Here is an 18,504-nt window from a genome sequence, read left to right as displayed (position 1 = left end):
GTAGCTTTCACAGAAGCCGACATGCCGGCAACAAAGATCTCCATCTGCAAACAGATCACATTCTGGGTTATCCTTCAGGAGAGCATTGAGCGCAGTAAGAGCGCGCGGAATCGGTGATGAAGCTCGGGCTGTCGTGTGAGCTGGCGGTATTGCTAAGAGCTCGTGCCTGCGCCCGCGGCAGTAATTATTAGGGACGAAAAATGTACACACCTCATCACTCAGATCGGTAGCGTCAATTTTACCACGAAATAATAGAATCAGCAATAATGTTGTGGCTTCAAGCGGCTATTCTATTATTTGTTTGCTTGAGGCAAAAGGGAAATAAATTATAAAGAATAAAACACAAGGGAAATTGGTTACCTACCTAATTCATTTTTTCGTAAAAACGAAGTCTCGTAAATTGATTAAAACGTGTTGGAACTAATTAAGATAGGTTGGTTATTAAAAATCGTTATTATCAACCCACTTTAAGGGGGTTACCAATTCGACTGCATTTTTTTGTTTGTTACCTCATAACTTTTTACTGGGTGAACCGATTTTTGTGATTCTTTTTTATTTGAAAAGCCGTAATAATTTTTTTCTATTTTTAACAATACCGCCATGTAATAAATTTGTTCTATTTCTAACAATTTAAATAAGATAGTTCAGTTTTTTTTTTATAATCATCAATCCAAAGTCACTCATATTCCTTTCGATATTAAGTTAAACTGCCGGTCCTAAGCTCGATCGATAGCACAATACAATGGGAAAGGTTTATATCCTATTTTGATTGTAGTTCATAAACTGCCCGAAGACGAATTTAAGCCTCCATTTAGTTTACCACGCTTAGCTTCAACTGATAAACGCAACGAAAATATAATAAACTAGACGCTCGTCCCGGCTCCGCCCGGGTATCAAGAATCCTGTTTTATTCCAAGGGATCAATCAAGCATTTAATCGGAATAAAAAGTATCCTATCACCCAAATCCGCTCAGACCCTGTCTGTATACAAAATTTCATCAAAATTCGTTCAGTAGATTCAGCGTGATTGACGGATAAACAACCAAACAAAGAAACTTTTACGTTTATAACATACTAGCTGTGCCCCGCGGTTTCACCCGCGTAAGTCCGTATCCCGTAGGAATATCGGAATAAAAAGTTACCTATATGTTATTCCAGTTATCCAGCTGTCTACGTACCAAATTTCATTGCAATTGGTTCAGTAGTTTTTACGTGAAAGAGTAACAAACATCCATACATCCATACTTACAAACTTTCGCATTTATAATATTAATAGGAAGTGTCATAGTGTTAGTGCCACAATTTACATTATTTGTAGTAAAAATATATGAAAATAAATGTATCAAACATGATCGAATTCATTGGTCGGGTGCAAATATAGATAAAGATTCCATAAGCGACTAAAATACAACACATATATAGGTAAACACCCAAAAGTGGTCGGATTATCCGAGTTTATTAACGGAATGTGGTCGAAAAATCCCTAAACATCTCAATGTATCAAAGGATATGTCAATCAAAACAAGTGGAGTAAAGAAACAGTATCAGCCTCAGACACAAATACAGTGACCCCTCGCGACCCTTCTCTGTGGTCAGACCCGACCCCAATGGGCTTCAGGTTTTTCAATATACGCTTTAACTGGCTGCGACTGTTTGATGTTTGGACATTCCAATGTTTGAGTGACTACAGTATTAGAAATTTGTAACTAACTCGTCTATACTGAATATGACGCCTACTTCTTTCAGCATTGTAACTCAAATTAAAAAAAAATCACGTCTCAGTATCAGTCACGTTTCATATAATTCAAAGGAAGTTAATTAATTCAATACAATACAGCATATTCAGCACATATAAATGAACGTAATTAACAAAAAAAAGGAGACAAGAAAAGATAGACTGTGTTGTGTCGATTCAAGTACTTGAAAATGGTTTGTCGAATACATAAATGTTTGAGATTTGAGTACTTTTAGGTTTAAATCAGCCTAGTTTTATAAATCTATTAAATATCGATACGTTTGATACAGATTGCTTAAAACGAATCTGTAATACGATACTTTAGATTAAACGTATTCAGTGTCATCCTCGCCAATCTCGTTGATTGGAATCGAAGAAAAATGTCCCATATTTCGGGATAAATTATTTTTCCCGCCGCGAATATTTCGGGTCACCTCATTTATATTCAAATTATGGTTGTTGACATTTCGCTTCTTTCCTTTGAACAAAATATCTGAGGTAAATCCCTTGTATTTACTCCGAAGGTACCTAAGTATATAAAAAATAATGATCTTTATCTCTTTAGTAATGAACAACTAGTTTTCGCCCCATGGCTCACTTGTGTGCACTATTTCTACCCTCTATTTTATTTAATTGCGATCTGCGACTTCAAGCTTCAGGTCTTAGGTATAGTTTTTTTTACGTCATACCATAAATTAATATTGGAGTGTTTGTTTGTAACATTTAAATAACCGCTTTTTACTAAATACAGATGGATGTATAAAAAAAACACATTCTTTTCCAATCTTAATTTAGGCTACTTTTGTTCCAATCACTAATAAGAGTATTGAGATTTAGGAAAAATTCATTAAGGTAAAACTACGGGACGTTCAGTGACCGCTCAAATTCTAAAAGTTTTCGATTAAAAAAGATCAAAAAGTGATTTTGAAAGAGATTCAGGAGAAAAATTTGCCATTGACTGTATCGTAATTCGTGATCGACAGACAGGTTTATTTGTAATATGGATTCAGTTAGCTATAGAATTTCACATTTTATCCATTGTTCGTATAGCATTTTAAAGTACTGATATTTGAGCATGATTAATATTTCAAATTTAAAACAAAACATTAATTGTCGTGTGCATTATTACTATGTGTTAAATACACCTCAAACGTTCGAGTTAATCATTTTGCGTCTATTAGCGTAAACATAAAACATGTACCTCGATTCGCAAACACGAGGCTGTTTATATAAAAACTGTTTCCTTAATAACCATCGCAAACAAAGCACCGGTTGCTTTGGTGGATACAAATTGATATTGAATATCGAGTAAACAAGAAAACTTCCAAACTCGGAACAATATCGACGGAGAGCTTCACAAATATTTGGTATGATTAAAAATGTAAAATTCATCACACTAAATGTATTTAATTAACAACCGGTGAGTGCTGCGGTCGTGTGTCATTTGTTTATTTGTATGTTAATTACAAATTCTATTTTAAGTTCTGTTTATTTATTCTAACGTTGTTAACGCTGTTTCACATAAAATAAATACAGTCAGGAAGAAATTTCTCGAATCTCTGACAACAACCCGACATAAATAGGATTGGATATTACATCAGGTGACCCGTCTGCTCGCTTGCCTGCTCTTTCACATAAAAAAAATATATATATAGACAATCTTCAAAAATATAATATGCTAAGCGGTCCGCCCCGACTTCCGACGTGATACGTATAGCCTATGTCAATAACCAATAAAAGTATTTTGAAATCGGTCTAGTATTTTTTTTTACAGGAAACATTGCAAACATACATAGACATAGAGTTTCCTTGTTATAATAACAGTTTAGACAAGATTACGCTACGATTTTTCTGTAGAGATTGAACGCATCCCAGCCTCTCCCATCGGACGTTCTCTTATCTAACGTGTCCTGCGACGTTAGATGCGGCACCCGTCACCTAGCACGCTGTAACATATGACATTACTCATATTGTAAGTAGGAAAATCTACATACATATATAGAAGTCTTCCGTACATTTGTTTTAAATTGTGAAATAGTGTGCTTTATTTATATACGCATAAGAATTTGATTCGTTTAATTGTGGTTTAAGTAGTGCAAGCGTAGAGATATTTCATTTTATTTTTGTCAATTTAGGACAATAATTAATCGTGTAAAATACGTAAATCAGTATAGTTAAAATAACACGCAGAAAATCGCGTTTAAATGATAGGTACAATTGAGTTGTCTCAGTTGCTCTTATACAGAGAATACACAAGAAAATTATTGAATCTTGATAATCCTAATCAGTATAAGATAATGTCATAAAATTTATACATTGTCACCGATCCTTGATAAGTATACTTGTTTGAATTAAATCTGTCCGTTTAAAGTGGGTCATAACCAAGTCTAAAGGAGTCGGTTACAAACACTTGTATAACATATACTCACATGTGATGGTAATAAAAGCGTTTTGAGTAGACGTTCGTTTATTCATCTACCATTACACTAGAAACCCAATTTTCTTTACTGTTTAGTAGGAGTTATTAAATATTAAATCACTTTAGCGTGAATCTTCCAATTATCATTATTAAAAAAACTACACTCATATCAACGAACAACGTTTCATTCTAAACACTATTAATTATGTAATGCGAGATTATATTAGTGTCACAACCATCTGGCTGGAAACTGTAGGCGACATTAGCAATTAAATCAAATTTAATTAAGTTGTACCAGGTAGGTATGTATTTGTAATCTAAAATAATAACATTCTGTTTGTTTGCTTGAGATAATCCATGAAACTAGCGGATTAATTTTGTTTTGGGAAGCTAGCAGCTAGTTGATATACGAGAAGTCTTAAAAAAATTAAGACAATTATCTCTATATCATTTAATCACGTCAAGTCGTTATCAGCTAATGATATTAACACAATCATAGCCAAAACTAAACTCATATGTACTACAACGTTATTAGTGTTAAATAGAAATAATATTTAACACTAACACCTTTATATTTCACTGCAAACGGTTTTCAGATCACGCGCAAGACGCAGGTGTGTGCGGGGCGTCACGAGGCTCAGTGAAAAATCATAGTTTTCAACGTGACAGCAGAGACGGATGAAGGACTCATGAGATGTGATTGCTCTTGCCTTGTCGAGGTTTACTTATCTATTACCGATCTTATCCGTAGAATATATTTTCTGGTTTCGCTGTACTGATTCGGTTCGAAACTATTTAGAGGAAAATAGCTCCGGATTACATCGGATTATATTTTAATTATATTTACAGCTAGTATATAAAATTCGGAAACTATTTAAAGAAACGGAGTACGGTAGCGAACTAGATTTTATTACATTTCAAAACTATCTTTCAAAACGGTATTCAAATTAATCACCCCGTTTGTGACCTACGATGCTACAAACAGACTCACATACACACACATACAGACAGACATCGACGTCAAACTCCTAACCCTCTTTTTGGGTCAAGGGTTTAAAACTCGATAAACGAATTTATACAAATTAAATATACTTTTCCAATCGAAGCCATACACGAATTCAAAATCAATTTACAAACAGTCTCATTAGTGTAACTCCTTTGTTCAATCACCCTTATCAAGCGATGTAAAGTAATCAGTTAGAATCAGCCGGACAGTGATCAATGGATATCCGATTGTGCTGCACGCAGCAAGGACAGCCTGGTTGTAGACTTTACCCTTTAAAGACTCTTCCTCAAAACAGATAATCACGCCCATGCAATTGTGCGGACTAGTCCTTTATTAAATCTTTGTGTATCTTGTAAATGTTAATCTAGTAACATTGGTATTACTTGCGCGTGGTACATACATACCCTATATCACTCAGTGAGTTACAGCTTTATGAATGGTGAATTTTTTTATATCGGTCCAGTAGTTTTTGCCTTAATACAAAACACACAGAAATATAACATTTTCGTCACCTTAAGGCACGTATATTTTTGTACAGTTTTATTCGAAACAGATAAACAGTCCAAATACATTTATTTTTAACCTATTAACCAAATAAACCAAAAAAAAATCGCTCCCTTTAAAGATGAATACAAATTCCAAACTTTTGAAATATTTTATGTAGTTTCAATAGCTTTTTTAACAGATTCATCCTGTTTTTAAATTTCAATTGGATTTAAAATGAAACGCACCTGAAACAATAAACCTATTATTTGATAAAGCACACAAAGGGAAATTGATTCGAATTCCCTTTGATACGTTTTATCCATTCAATAAAATTATATCTGTCGTCTGGTTTAGAACCTAATTCATTACCTTTAGTCTAGTCTATACCTTACTGCTAGCTTTATCGATCAAGCTTTAACAAATAAAGCTCAATCTCAGTTGATGTTACTTTAATCATGGCTATAGTTATGCTTTGTTCCCTGATTGATTTTAGTTATACACCATTCTTTCATTAATAGTTAGTTATTAAATGTATGAAATATTTGTTGTCTTGTATATATTTATTGCTATATTGTTAAATTGTACTGTACTTTGCCCTTTTAGAATCACACTGAACATAAACACGTTAGTTTGTGAGAGTGCATGGTCTATACAAACATGTTTGTGAACCACTTACAAATCTTTTTACCTAAACACAACGTTAGTGAAATCTTGTGCTCTCTGGGCTTTTCCAATAATAGTGTTAAAAGAACATTAATTTTTAGTTTTTTAAAGCATTCTGATACTTAATAAATCTGCGTTTATTATTTCTATTCTTTAAAAAGAATCTATTTAAGAGACTGTTCAATAATTTTTTGCTGTATCGAATTTAAAATACATAATGATGCTGAAAATTACGCAAAACTTTTTTATATTATTTTAGGGACATTTACAATTTCTTATATTGATAATTTTTGTAAGTATAATGAAGTTGGAATGTAAATTGATTTATATTATACCAATTTTATATTGTTGAGTTGTTAGATTGTATTTATCTCGACTATTAAATAAATATGAAGTATATAATACCCCCTAGTATCATTGCTGATTTAGAGACAGCACTAAGGTATGCATTTATTTATTTAGCATTAAGTACCCTCATATCACTAATATTATATGCAAAAGTTAATTAGGGCCGTTCGGACCTTTGGTTCACTGTCAATAATGTGTGTAGATTACATAACTATCATTATGTAAATTGACAATGTTATCATGTATATTTTTTAGTATTCAACCAGATCTGTGCACGGGGGAAAATTCATACTTAAGCTATACATCAGCTTGTTATTTAGGAAGTGATGAGATTTCCTAGGAAATATTGTCTATAAATAACTATCTATAAATAAAGGTACCTGTATCATTTATTTCACACATTTCCGGGTGACTATATAGTTAATATAATTAATGTATGTGACGTGTGATTCAACAAAACAAATGTTAAATGTAACGTGTAGCGCGCGGGTCAGCCCATGACCGCTTCGCTGATTCGATAACACATAATTAGAGTACACCCGCTTCTCTCGCCAAGTACTGTACAATAAACTGACCCACTTTGCTTTCTCCGTTTCACTCGCTGATGCAGCCATTTTGTTTTTTAACATTTGAAGTTCAAAACAATTAGGCCAGTGACAATGTGTCAAGCATGTAAATCATTTATTTAATGCTTGAAGCGGCCTTCTTTGCTTTGCTTTTTGTATTTTTTTCTCATACAAAATACTAAATAAATCAATAAAATATCTAAAAAATGTAAAGTTGACTTACGAAAGATAGAGAGAGAAAGGAAGATTTTTGTGAAAAATAAATTTTGCTTTTATTTCCTATGATGATATTTTTTTTTTTTATGTCATAGCGGGCAGCTGAGCTGGTGGTTCGCCTGATGGTAAGCGATCACCACCGCCCATAAACACACGCAAAGGTAGTACCTCTGTGAATGCGCTGCCCGCTTTTATGGGGTAAGGGAAAACGAAAGGATTAACGACTGGAAAGAAGGAATGGACTAGGACGGGTGAGGAAAAGGAAACGGGCCTCCGGCTCCCCCACTCACCGTACGAAACACAGTGGCATGCCACTATTTCACGCCGGTTTTTTGTGGGGGTGTGGTACTTCCCCGGTGCGAGCTGGCTCAATTCGTGCCGAAGCGTGCTCGACTCCCACAATACGTATCGTTCATATATATTAAATCATACATCATTGAATAAGAATCATTGGCATATAAAACCCTATAACGATAGTTATAAAACTTCATTATTTAATAATAACATATCTTTACACATGCAGCATTGTTCTTTCAAAATGAATTCTAATACAAGTTAACAGAATCATTTGTCAATAAATAAACAGATAAAGTGGTTTAATTTCCATTCCGAACAAATAAAAGTTAAATTGCGTGATCAAACAACAATTTGCAAGTCTCCAAACGGAGTTGCCGTATAAGAGATAGTTTGTAATGTTTAAGTTTTATAAAAGTTTTCTAAAATTTCCCAACAAACCGGCTCGAGATTATCATACCTGAGAGTGAAGTTTTCAAAACTTCGTAAAAACTGCTAACTCATATCTCTGCTGCGAAACATGAGTCTATAGCTAGCATTTACATTTAGATTACCTTTGTGAATTTTTCGTTCTTTATCACGTTATTTATTTAAATATCCATAATTCATTTTGTAAGTACTTTTCACCTTTCTAAAGAACTAATATCGTCGAATTTGAGCGCAATTGTTCTATAGAATGATTAAGCCTATTTCTATTAAATTAAAATAAGTAAATATAACTAAATGTATAACACAGCTCGTTATCGCTTTAGCATATCCTATATAATGAACTGACGTCCCAAAAACAAAGGAGCATCCCAATATCACGGACATTTCGATAACTTATTTATTTTTTAGTGTTAAGGATAGATCAAAGGACTCAAACGACCCGATTCACACAAAAACGTAACGTAACGCAATAGAAAACATCGACAATTTCTTGAGTTTGAACAAATTATGCAAAAGAATATAGTGTATGTGGACTGGAATCTAGAATTTTCGGATTACGAGTGAAGCACACAGCGGCGATCAATCACTGTCGCCTGCCATATTGACGACCATTAGCATTTTGATCGTTTTTCCGCCATTTTCCGAGGCGCGGCGCTTGCATTGTGTTAATACACATTCTGCACAATAATAATATTTTATGCAATTAGCAATCATTGCTGTGGAACGTTAATTTAACATTTATTCTATATTCAAAATTAAAATACATCACATAACGAAATAATCGTAATGTAAATGACCATTCATTTCTTTCTACGTTCTTGTTGACTTAATTTTATTCCCCGTAACAAAAAGAGGGATGTTACAAGATTGAGGTCAATTTCTGTATATGTATGTGTCTTTGTGACGATGATTTTGATTTGAACCTGCTTCAATTCAAAAGATCGTATGTAACATTATACTACAATTTTGAAATAAAATGTTACATCCTAATGTAATATCGTATAAGAATCGCATACAGATAGAGACGAATAAAATTTATTATAAAAGTAATAAAAATTCGCCGTCATTAAACGCAAACTACATACATTTAAACCACGATCTAGTGAATAAAGTCTAACGAACTGTAAATGCAAAGCCGTAACTACAGAACGAATTAAAAAATGTTGTAAAATATAACGAGAAAACTGGACTAAAATGTGGAGGCGAACTGTAACTGCAACTGCATTGTGCTACGAAGTGAGCCAGCAAAGAAAGCATTAGAGGCTTAGAAATAACGAGTTTTGTGTAACAGTGCACCAGCATGTTCTTCTAAGCCTATGTTTTAAGCTAGACTGCGTAATAAAGCGTTATGCTGCTAAATAATAATAAATATAGAGAATTGATAAAGAGGCTATATTTTTTTTCAAACAAAATCATAAAAAAGCCATAGAAACCCCAAAGCTGTATGCACAAATTGATATTGTACTATTTATGTAGTGAATATGCTCATTGTGGGAGTCGAGCACGCTTCGGCACGAATTGGGCCAGCTCGCACCGGGGAAGTACCACACCCCCACAGAAAACCGGCGTGAAATAGTGGTATGCCACTGTGTTTCGTACGGTGTGTGGGGGAGCCAGAGGCCCGTTTCCTTTTCCTCACCCGTACAGTTCATTCCTTCTTTCCAGTCGTTAATCCTTTCCTTTTCCCTTACCCCATAAAAGCGGGCAGCCCATTCACGGAGATACTACCTTTGCGAATGTTTATGGGCGGTGGTGTTCGCTTACCATCAGGCAAACCACCAGTTCAGATGCCCGCTATGACATAAAAAAAAAAGAATCTAATTTATATTAAAAATAAACCCCCTTCAAGTTTTCAGACCAAATTTCAGTGACGCATGGAATGTACTAGAATAAAAAGAATAATGATAAATAAATAATATAATCTTTCCCGCCGTATAAAGTTATAAGGTAACAAACACAAAAAATACAGTCGAATAGATAAACACCTACTTTTTTGAATTTGATTAGAAATATCCTAAAATGGATGAAAATAAACACATCCTACGAGTAACGAGTACTCAAGACAACATAAAAGCACCAATAAGATTTTCTGACTCCACAACTAAACTTTTGTTATCGTAATTTATTTACGTTCGCGTAATCAAAACTAGCTTAGCATTAAAGTTTCTTTGGCCTTTTGACGTGTACTGAGTTCAATCGAAAACTCATCGAAAATCTGAACTGAATTTTCATTTTGATTTCAAGTATTGTTGAAATGTTTGGTATTTGTTCAACTGTTCATGAGTAACAAGTTTATACGACCGAGAGAAAATTTAAATAATAATGATTTCATTTAATTACAATCCTGATTGTATGTGTGTTTGTGTGTGTAACTTAAGTCCTTTTTTAACTTCCCTGAAGCTACGTTTACTTTACGTTTGTGATATAATGTCAATCATAAATAACACGGAAGTTTTATAGTCGTGTTTGAGTAGATCATTTTTTAGAAATATAAATTTCACATCTGTTTCATCATTTTCGTTATAAATGCAATATTCCAATTATATGTTACATACATTCTGAACAACGGGCTTGATATGGCCCTCTGATGTCTGCTGCCTCATAAACGGAACCCTATTCCTCTGAAATGTGTAATAAATCATATTATGATAAAATAACTCCACACTAAAATATTACAAGAATGCCCCAACTACTAACTTTAATTTAATCCAGCCATAAAATCCTAGACAAACACGCTAAAAGGTCTAGCAAATTCCCGAAACCATCGCAAAATCATAAAGCGTTATTTTTCACCTTATTTGTTTTACAACCAAGTGAAATATGCAGTAAAAAACTTTTCATAAACTGGATCCGAGAGTTTGTAAAATATTTGAGCAATAACTCAGTGGAACCGACTAAATGAAGTATAAATTGCTTTTCGTCTGAAGTTGTTATGACTTTCCGGATTACTGTATCAACCCGAATGCACTTTTTATACACTCTGTTGACGAATGTTTGCTATCTGAGATTGATGGCGGAGACCTAGGGCTGCCGCAATTTTGATATTCTTATATTTTAAACATATGAACATACAAATGCAGTAACCCGGTCAAAGGAACATCTCGATGGGGACCAAAAATCGCTAAAGTAGAGTTCAATATTATTCTCTTTGAGAATTTTTAAATACGAAATGTATTCCCTATTTTACAAGGTATGTTATTATTGCCTATAAATAATAATATATTCTTAACCGCTTGTAAAAAAATATCTATATAAAAGATTCCTCCATCATATTTTTATTGACTTCACACCAGAATTACATTGCAATAAAAAATGTATATTATACAAAACTCCCTTACAAGCCGATTTTCAATTTTCTTGGATCAAGATAACCCAAAATGTACTGGAGTTATATCTGTATGAAATTGTTTAATAAATATGCAAAATAAAAATAAATGAGACAGCCCTACGAGCCCTAGACAGGGTGGCAATATTTGGGGAGACTGAACTGTGAATGATAGTTTTTCTTATTTATGATGGAAAAAATTCGTGGAGCGAATAGCCTTATATGTGGCAGTATTTTTATTACTTCTATGACTTTGTAATACGTATATTAAATTATCTCCGCGCGTATATTTTTAGAAAAGATGCTTATGACGTTCTCGTTAGAATATCTTCTGAATTTGTTTTAAATATGTTAAGAATTATATAGAAAATTAAATATAGATATCGCAGAAAGATCCAACAGTAGATAAATACCTATATTTTTCATCGCATTACATAAAGCACGGTATTTTATACTGCATTGACATACAACGTTTTCTTGTAATCTTAATATTATGCTTACATCTAATTATTTCCTTCTCTCTACATCAAGAACCTGAAAAATCATCATTTTCTGGTAAAGCGATCACCATAATCATCATCGGCCGATATATTATGTTCCCATTAAGGGTTCAGTCCATAACGTGTGACCATGTACGGGTAGGTAGATGTCAAAAGTCATAGTATTAACTTTCGATTTTCCGACACGTCGCTTTCTTCACGATCTTGTACTTCGCCGTTTCAAACAGTGATGATGTTGATAATACCAATGATGATGAAAAAATCTATATATTTTGTAGCCGCTTGCTTGGTCCCAATAACTATATATAACAGAATATCTTCGATGTAACAAACACTAAATCCAAATAGCACACATATGTACCTTTAGGCTTAATAAGCCGCAATCTAAAACTCTGTGGAGTGTCCACACTTCATTATGTTAACTACACAAATTGTACAACAAAGTTGTTACAATACAGAGATAATTTAGTGTAAAAGTAAATGGGCCAGCGAAGATTCAACAAAGGGTGTCGTGGAATGCAGCTTACTATAGAGTATAAAGTATTGTAGCGTTATGTTTTACTCATTCGCTATGACTGCGCTTTGTTATTTACAGCGTACTGTAAACACACAAAAGGTGTACTTTTTACTCCCATATTTGATGTTTAACGCATAGACTTTAGAGAACAGGATGAGAATGTAGTTTGGAAAATGTAAAGTAGAAGAATCATATGTCATGTCACCGTAACATTAATTAAAATCTTAGGGGATAGATTTCTGTGACGAATGGTGATTCGCAACATACGGCTTATAATTGGATGCAGAAATTTTAATAAATTGCTGTCTATCGATGTGGAACCGTAATATTGTAAAATTGGTTTCAATATGATGGGTCGGTTTATTTAAAAACTGCACAGATAATCTTCGAAAGTAATGCTCCGACCATGAAATTTCTGTCACCTTCTGAAAGCTTTACTATTCAAGAGCAAAGTAGTATTTTTATACCTACTGAGTCCATTAGAGCGAAGCCGGGATTAGCAGCTAGTAATACATATATAGAAGCAGGTATATAAACAGGAAATTTTTAATAGACGTCCTCTACATGGATAAATTATCGATTGGTTGAGGTATGTAAACATATAATCTAATTCATGGTATATCAGCTGTATGTAATACTGCGAAATCAACTGATAAGTTCGTTTATTATTATTTTTAGATCAATGTTCTGGATTGACTTGGATTTTTTTTTATGGCACAGTCGGCAATGGAGCTGGTGGGACGCCTGATGGTAAGCGCTACCACCGCCCATGAACATTTGTAGAGGCGAAAGGTCGATTACAGACCTTACGCCTCTACAAATGGATTGCCGACTTTAAATTGGGAAGGGATTAAGAAAGGATTGGCGAGAGTAATAAAGGAAAGGACTCGGAAGGGGAAGGAAAAGAATATGGGCCTCCAGCTCCCCCACTCACTGAACGAAACATAGCAGAATGCTATTTCACGCCGGTCTTCTGTGGGGGTGTGGTACTTCCCCGGTGCGAGCTGGCCCAATTCGTGCCGAAGCGTGCTCGACTACCACATACATTAATACATAATAATTTAATTTTATTATGTACTAGCCAAGTGTTTAAAATTATTTAAACATTTATCCACTTGAAAAAATTATTATAAATACGACATATTTCTTACTTTTTCACAATTCCAAGTCGATCACCGCTTAAGTATAGTTAGAAGGAATGTAACTTATCCATTATCGCATAAATATAATTAGAACATTTGATTTAAAATATAATAACTATATATATAGATAACTAGCTTCTCCCCGCGGTTTCACCCGCTTAAGTCCGTATCCCGTAGGAATATCGGCATAAAAAGTTGCCTGTATGTTATTCCAGTTGTCCAGCTGTCTACGTACCAAATTTAATTGCAATCAGTTCAGTAGTCTTTGCCTGAAAAAGCAACAAACACACACACATCCTTACAAACTTTCGTATTTATAATATTAGTAGGATAGTAGGACTAGCTGCGCCCTGCGTTTTCATCCGTGAAAGTCTATATCCCGTAGGAGTATCAGGATCAAAAGCTGTTTGTATGTTTTTCCAGTTGTCCAGCTTTCTACGTACCGTAAATTTCATTGCAATCCGTTGAGTAGTTTTGCATGAAAGAGTAACAAATACACACAAATCCTTATAAACTTTCCCATTTATAATATTAGTAGGAAGTAGGATAGGATTTGAACGAATATAAATAATTAATTACTCGAAATTTATCATCGCATAAAATAGTTACGGTTTTATATTAATCCTAAAATTTAGATAAAAATGAGTAATACTAATTTTGGTACAACACATAATTGTACAGAAATTTAATTGCCTTGCATTTTAACACCTAACCTCAATCTGTAGAGGGCTGGACCGGACAGTGATTTGTGAAACGGATGCTCAGGCGAGTGCTCGACTCGCCGCCCAAGCAATAGGCTTACAGCAGACTTGGCTTACAACATCGATTTATAATTTGTATAATTATTGTTTTAATCAATAAAACTTCAGCATTATATATACTACCTATGTTATATTATTGTACATTTATAATACATATATTTTTTTCTTCTGTGCAATTCATATAGGCACGCTCAAAAATGACGATAAAACAACAAAAAGTGACAATTATCATTATCAATATAATACACCTATATAAGTAATTAGCGGTCCGCCCCCGATTCACCCGTGGTACATATATAGCCTATTGCCTTCCTCCATATATGGGCTATCTAACTCTGAAATAATTTTACAAAACGGACCAGCAGTTTCTGAGATTAGCGCGTTCAAACAAAAAACAAACAAACAAACTCTTCAGCTTTATAATATTAGTATAGATTCCAATTGATATAAATAAAAAAAAAATTTTCACCAATCCTATTTTTGCGTCGGGGCTTAAAAAGCAAATAAATCGAGATAGGCTATTAAAATAGTATAAGCTTAGCTATTGTCATTCAATATGATCTTTAATCTCCGTTATTAAAAATTATATTGCATTTTCCAAGAGGATACAGCTATTTGCTCACAAGTGCATAAATATTTCATTTCATAGCGTCTATAAAGATCAGTATTGAGACGCGCCCGTTGAATCTCGACTCGCCATAACTAATTTGTACTTGAAGCACTTGCTTTTTTACACGTTTTTATTAACTTCATCTGTATTTTTGTATGTAATTGACTCCTTTAGACTCAATTTTAACCCAGTTCACACGGACAGATTTAATTCAAACTCTGTATCTAGGATCGGTCTGTATCGGATCATATATATAAGTAATTCTATGATTAAAGCGTGTTTTAACTATATATTGCTTTTATTAATTATGAAAAATACACTATAGCAGTATATTTGAACATCTGGACCTTCGAACTGTTTGTTACAATTTGGGTTAAGTATCTATAAACGTAAATCTTAAAAAAAAAATTGCTTGTCTTAATTTTCTCAAAGCCAGACTTTTTATTGTTCAGGTTCAAACAAATAACTTACACTTCATCACCAAACATCAATCTATTTCAATAGTATTTACTCAATGTGTTAGTCGAAATGTTCATTCCAAATTGTATTCATTCTGTCTTTCAATGCTCGACTCAATCAACTAGAAACTCAAAGATTGTCCTCTTAATAGCAATATCGATTTATTTTTATTTACACAGATTGTACGAAGGCTCATAAATAATGAGTCTGCGGTACAAGTCGCAATGTAAACTCAATCGGTGACGCCAGCAAATAAGGAGCGAGATAAACAAACGCTTAATATTCACGGCAACTGTATCCAAGCTTGAGAGCAACCCTAAATTATTCCAACGAATCCGTCCCAACAATACATTCAAATAATCGCGTTACATTATGTATGATTGTCAAGAGGCCAGCCTCGTGTGATCTCGGTATTGTTGCGAAGATTACCCGACGTACGATACAATCTATGACCTTCTCCGCTCCGCTACACCGCGAGATTTTGACTAAGAAATATCGAAAGCCGATTATTTTTGACGTGCGAATGTTTTGAATCTATTACCGTTCACGTGAATTGCGTCAATGACCCAAATGTAACCCATTTTGTAGTCTTTAGAAGCAGATTTTACGCGTCAAGAATCTCTTTACGACATCAAACATACTGATAATTTAATACCGGTGCTCTTAAATCCCTCTGTCATGGGCGCTTCGTTGTTGATTTCATTATTCATTGCTTTTATGTCAAGTTAGAAAAGTCCACATCGATAGCTGCCTCCAGGGGTTCAGCATTTGACAATCAACTTCTACAGAAGTTATACCATTTTATACAATTAATGAGATGTTTTTCTGTTGTAGTTTATGTCTCCTCCCTAGCCTCTTATCTCCGGATACAAAGATCTGAATATTGTTAAATCACTCCGTTGTAAAAGAAAGAAAACAAAACACTTATTTATTATACTGGTATTTTCACTTTACTTTAAATCGTTTAAAAGAGAAATAGTATTTCAAAAACACATATTGGATATGTATGCAATCTCTACTATGCTTTTATATAACATTAAGACTCACGGAAAACTTTTATGCGGACATTAAATGAACAAACGAATACTGTTTTCAACTTCACCTTTTTGTGGTCCCAAGAGATCGTTATAAACCCGAAAATAATGCAAAAAAAATCCCCTTTGCTTACACTAAAACCGTAAGAAGGTATGCGCAAACACGAGGTGCTTTCCCTTCCGAAATATAAGAAATTCAGCACGCCATGTAGGTCAAGTCTCTCAGCATACTTGAGTGAATGTTTCAGCAATTTATATGACACCTGTCTTCATAAATATTGATGTTACATCTTTGTTTTGTTTTTAAATAGCTATAGTGTATGTGGGGGGTAACCAGTGTATAGAAGTTCAAATGCAACTAAGTTAATCCGACTTGTTAAAATGTTTATAGACGAAATTTTATTTCTGTACAAGCAATATAAATATAAAATGACAGCATATTACATAAATATGTATGCGTAAACAGGTCAAGATTTCAAGCAGCGGATTGTGACTAGACATCATAATCTCTTCGGCAAGTCGGTTAAAATTTGCCCTAAATGAAGTCGCCATAAAAACGAAATGGAAATTATATTTCCATCGCGATATGATTTTGTGAATTAAAATTACGACGGTCACAAAGAATCGTATATAGGTTACGGGAGCTGGGGCAAGCGGGGCAGAGGGCAAGAGGCAATGAAAGGGCAATAAAGCCCTGATACGTCTTAAAGCGCCCACTAAACCGTTAATGTCGCTTTGCTTATCGTAAAACGGTCAAACAAAATGCGATTTTATGGAGCCCATATATCTTTAAGATCGATTAAACATACGCTGTAAGTAGTTTGAGGTTTTTGCGTAGAGGTTACTCAAATTGGGTTAAAGGTTTAAAGTAATTTGGATCTTGGATTTGAGAGAACTACCCCACTATTTAGGTACACGAGTGGGAAATATTAATACACCTTTTGTGCGGTAGATGCGAAATTAACGTTTTTGTTGATAATAATTTTTTTTTTTTGCACATCATCCATACTAACACGAAAGTCTTTCTGTCTATCTGTCCCTTCTTCACGCCACTGAACCGATTTGGATGAAATTTGGCAGAAAAGATATCCCGTCGATAACGTTAAATCCCTCGGGAACGGAAACGACCGTAGGTTTTATTTACTCTGTTGGTGAAAAGCTAGTAAAGGAATATATTTATTACAGCATTGTCAACTTTTTAAACGTATTAAGTATCTCATTTCATATTATATAATATTATATTAACACATGAATCATCCAATTTTCATCATTCATATTATCAAAATTTTCGGCCCTCACGGTCGGGCAGGAAACCCGGATTTATCTCTAGTTTAAATTTAATCCGCAACACAATTATCTGCTCATATGTTTCCGTTGGTCGATTATACAATCATTACATTCGACATTTTATCATACAAAAGTTTTGTGTTTTATTCAAATCGTGTAGAATGATCAATTCACTATTAAATATTCACTTTTATCACTGAATTCACAGACAAACAAATGAATTAGTATTAGTATAAACATAATGATAATGTTTTTAAAAAATAGATTTTATTAATATAAGTTATAGTCAAGTTTCTGAGATTAGTGCGTTCAAACAAACAAACAAACAAACAAAAAACAAACTCTTCAGCTTTATAGTATTAGTATAGATAGGCTTTTACTAGCTTCACCTGTAAGGGCGAAGGGATACGGTAAGTACGGCCGACGAGAAATCAGGTATCGAGTGGGAAGGGAAAAAAGATACTGGTCTATGACGTCCTAGTACTTCCAAATCACGTTATAATTTCTATTCGATTAACACCGTAACTCGAATACAAACTCGATACGCACGCGATTTGTTTATTCGAGTTTCCCCTCAATCAGCACGATCCAGTTATCCCGCTGCATTGCTAATACTCCGATATAACTGAATCCGATCCGAGCAAATGTAATCACTCAGTTAAATTACTTCGTCGAACAGATCCATCTTATATACTACTCTATCGCTT

Source organism: Zerene cesonia, chromosome 20 (assembly GCF_012273895.1).
Source record: "Zerene cesonia ecotype Mississippi chromosome 20, Zerene_cesonia_1.1, whole genome shotgun sequence".
Lineage (NCBI taxonomy): Eukaryota > Metazoa > Arthropoda > Insecta > Lepidoptera > Pieridae > Zerene > Zerene cesonia.
Note: the sequence above shows the minus strand (reverse complement) of the source record.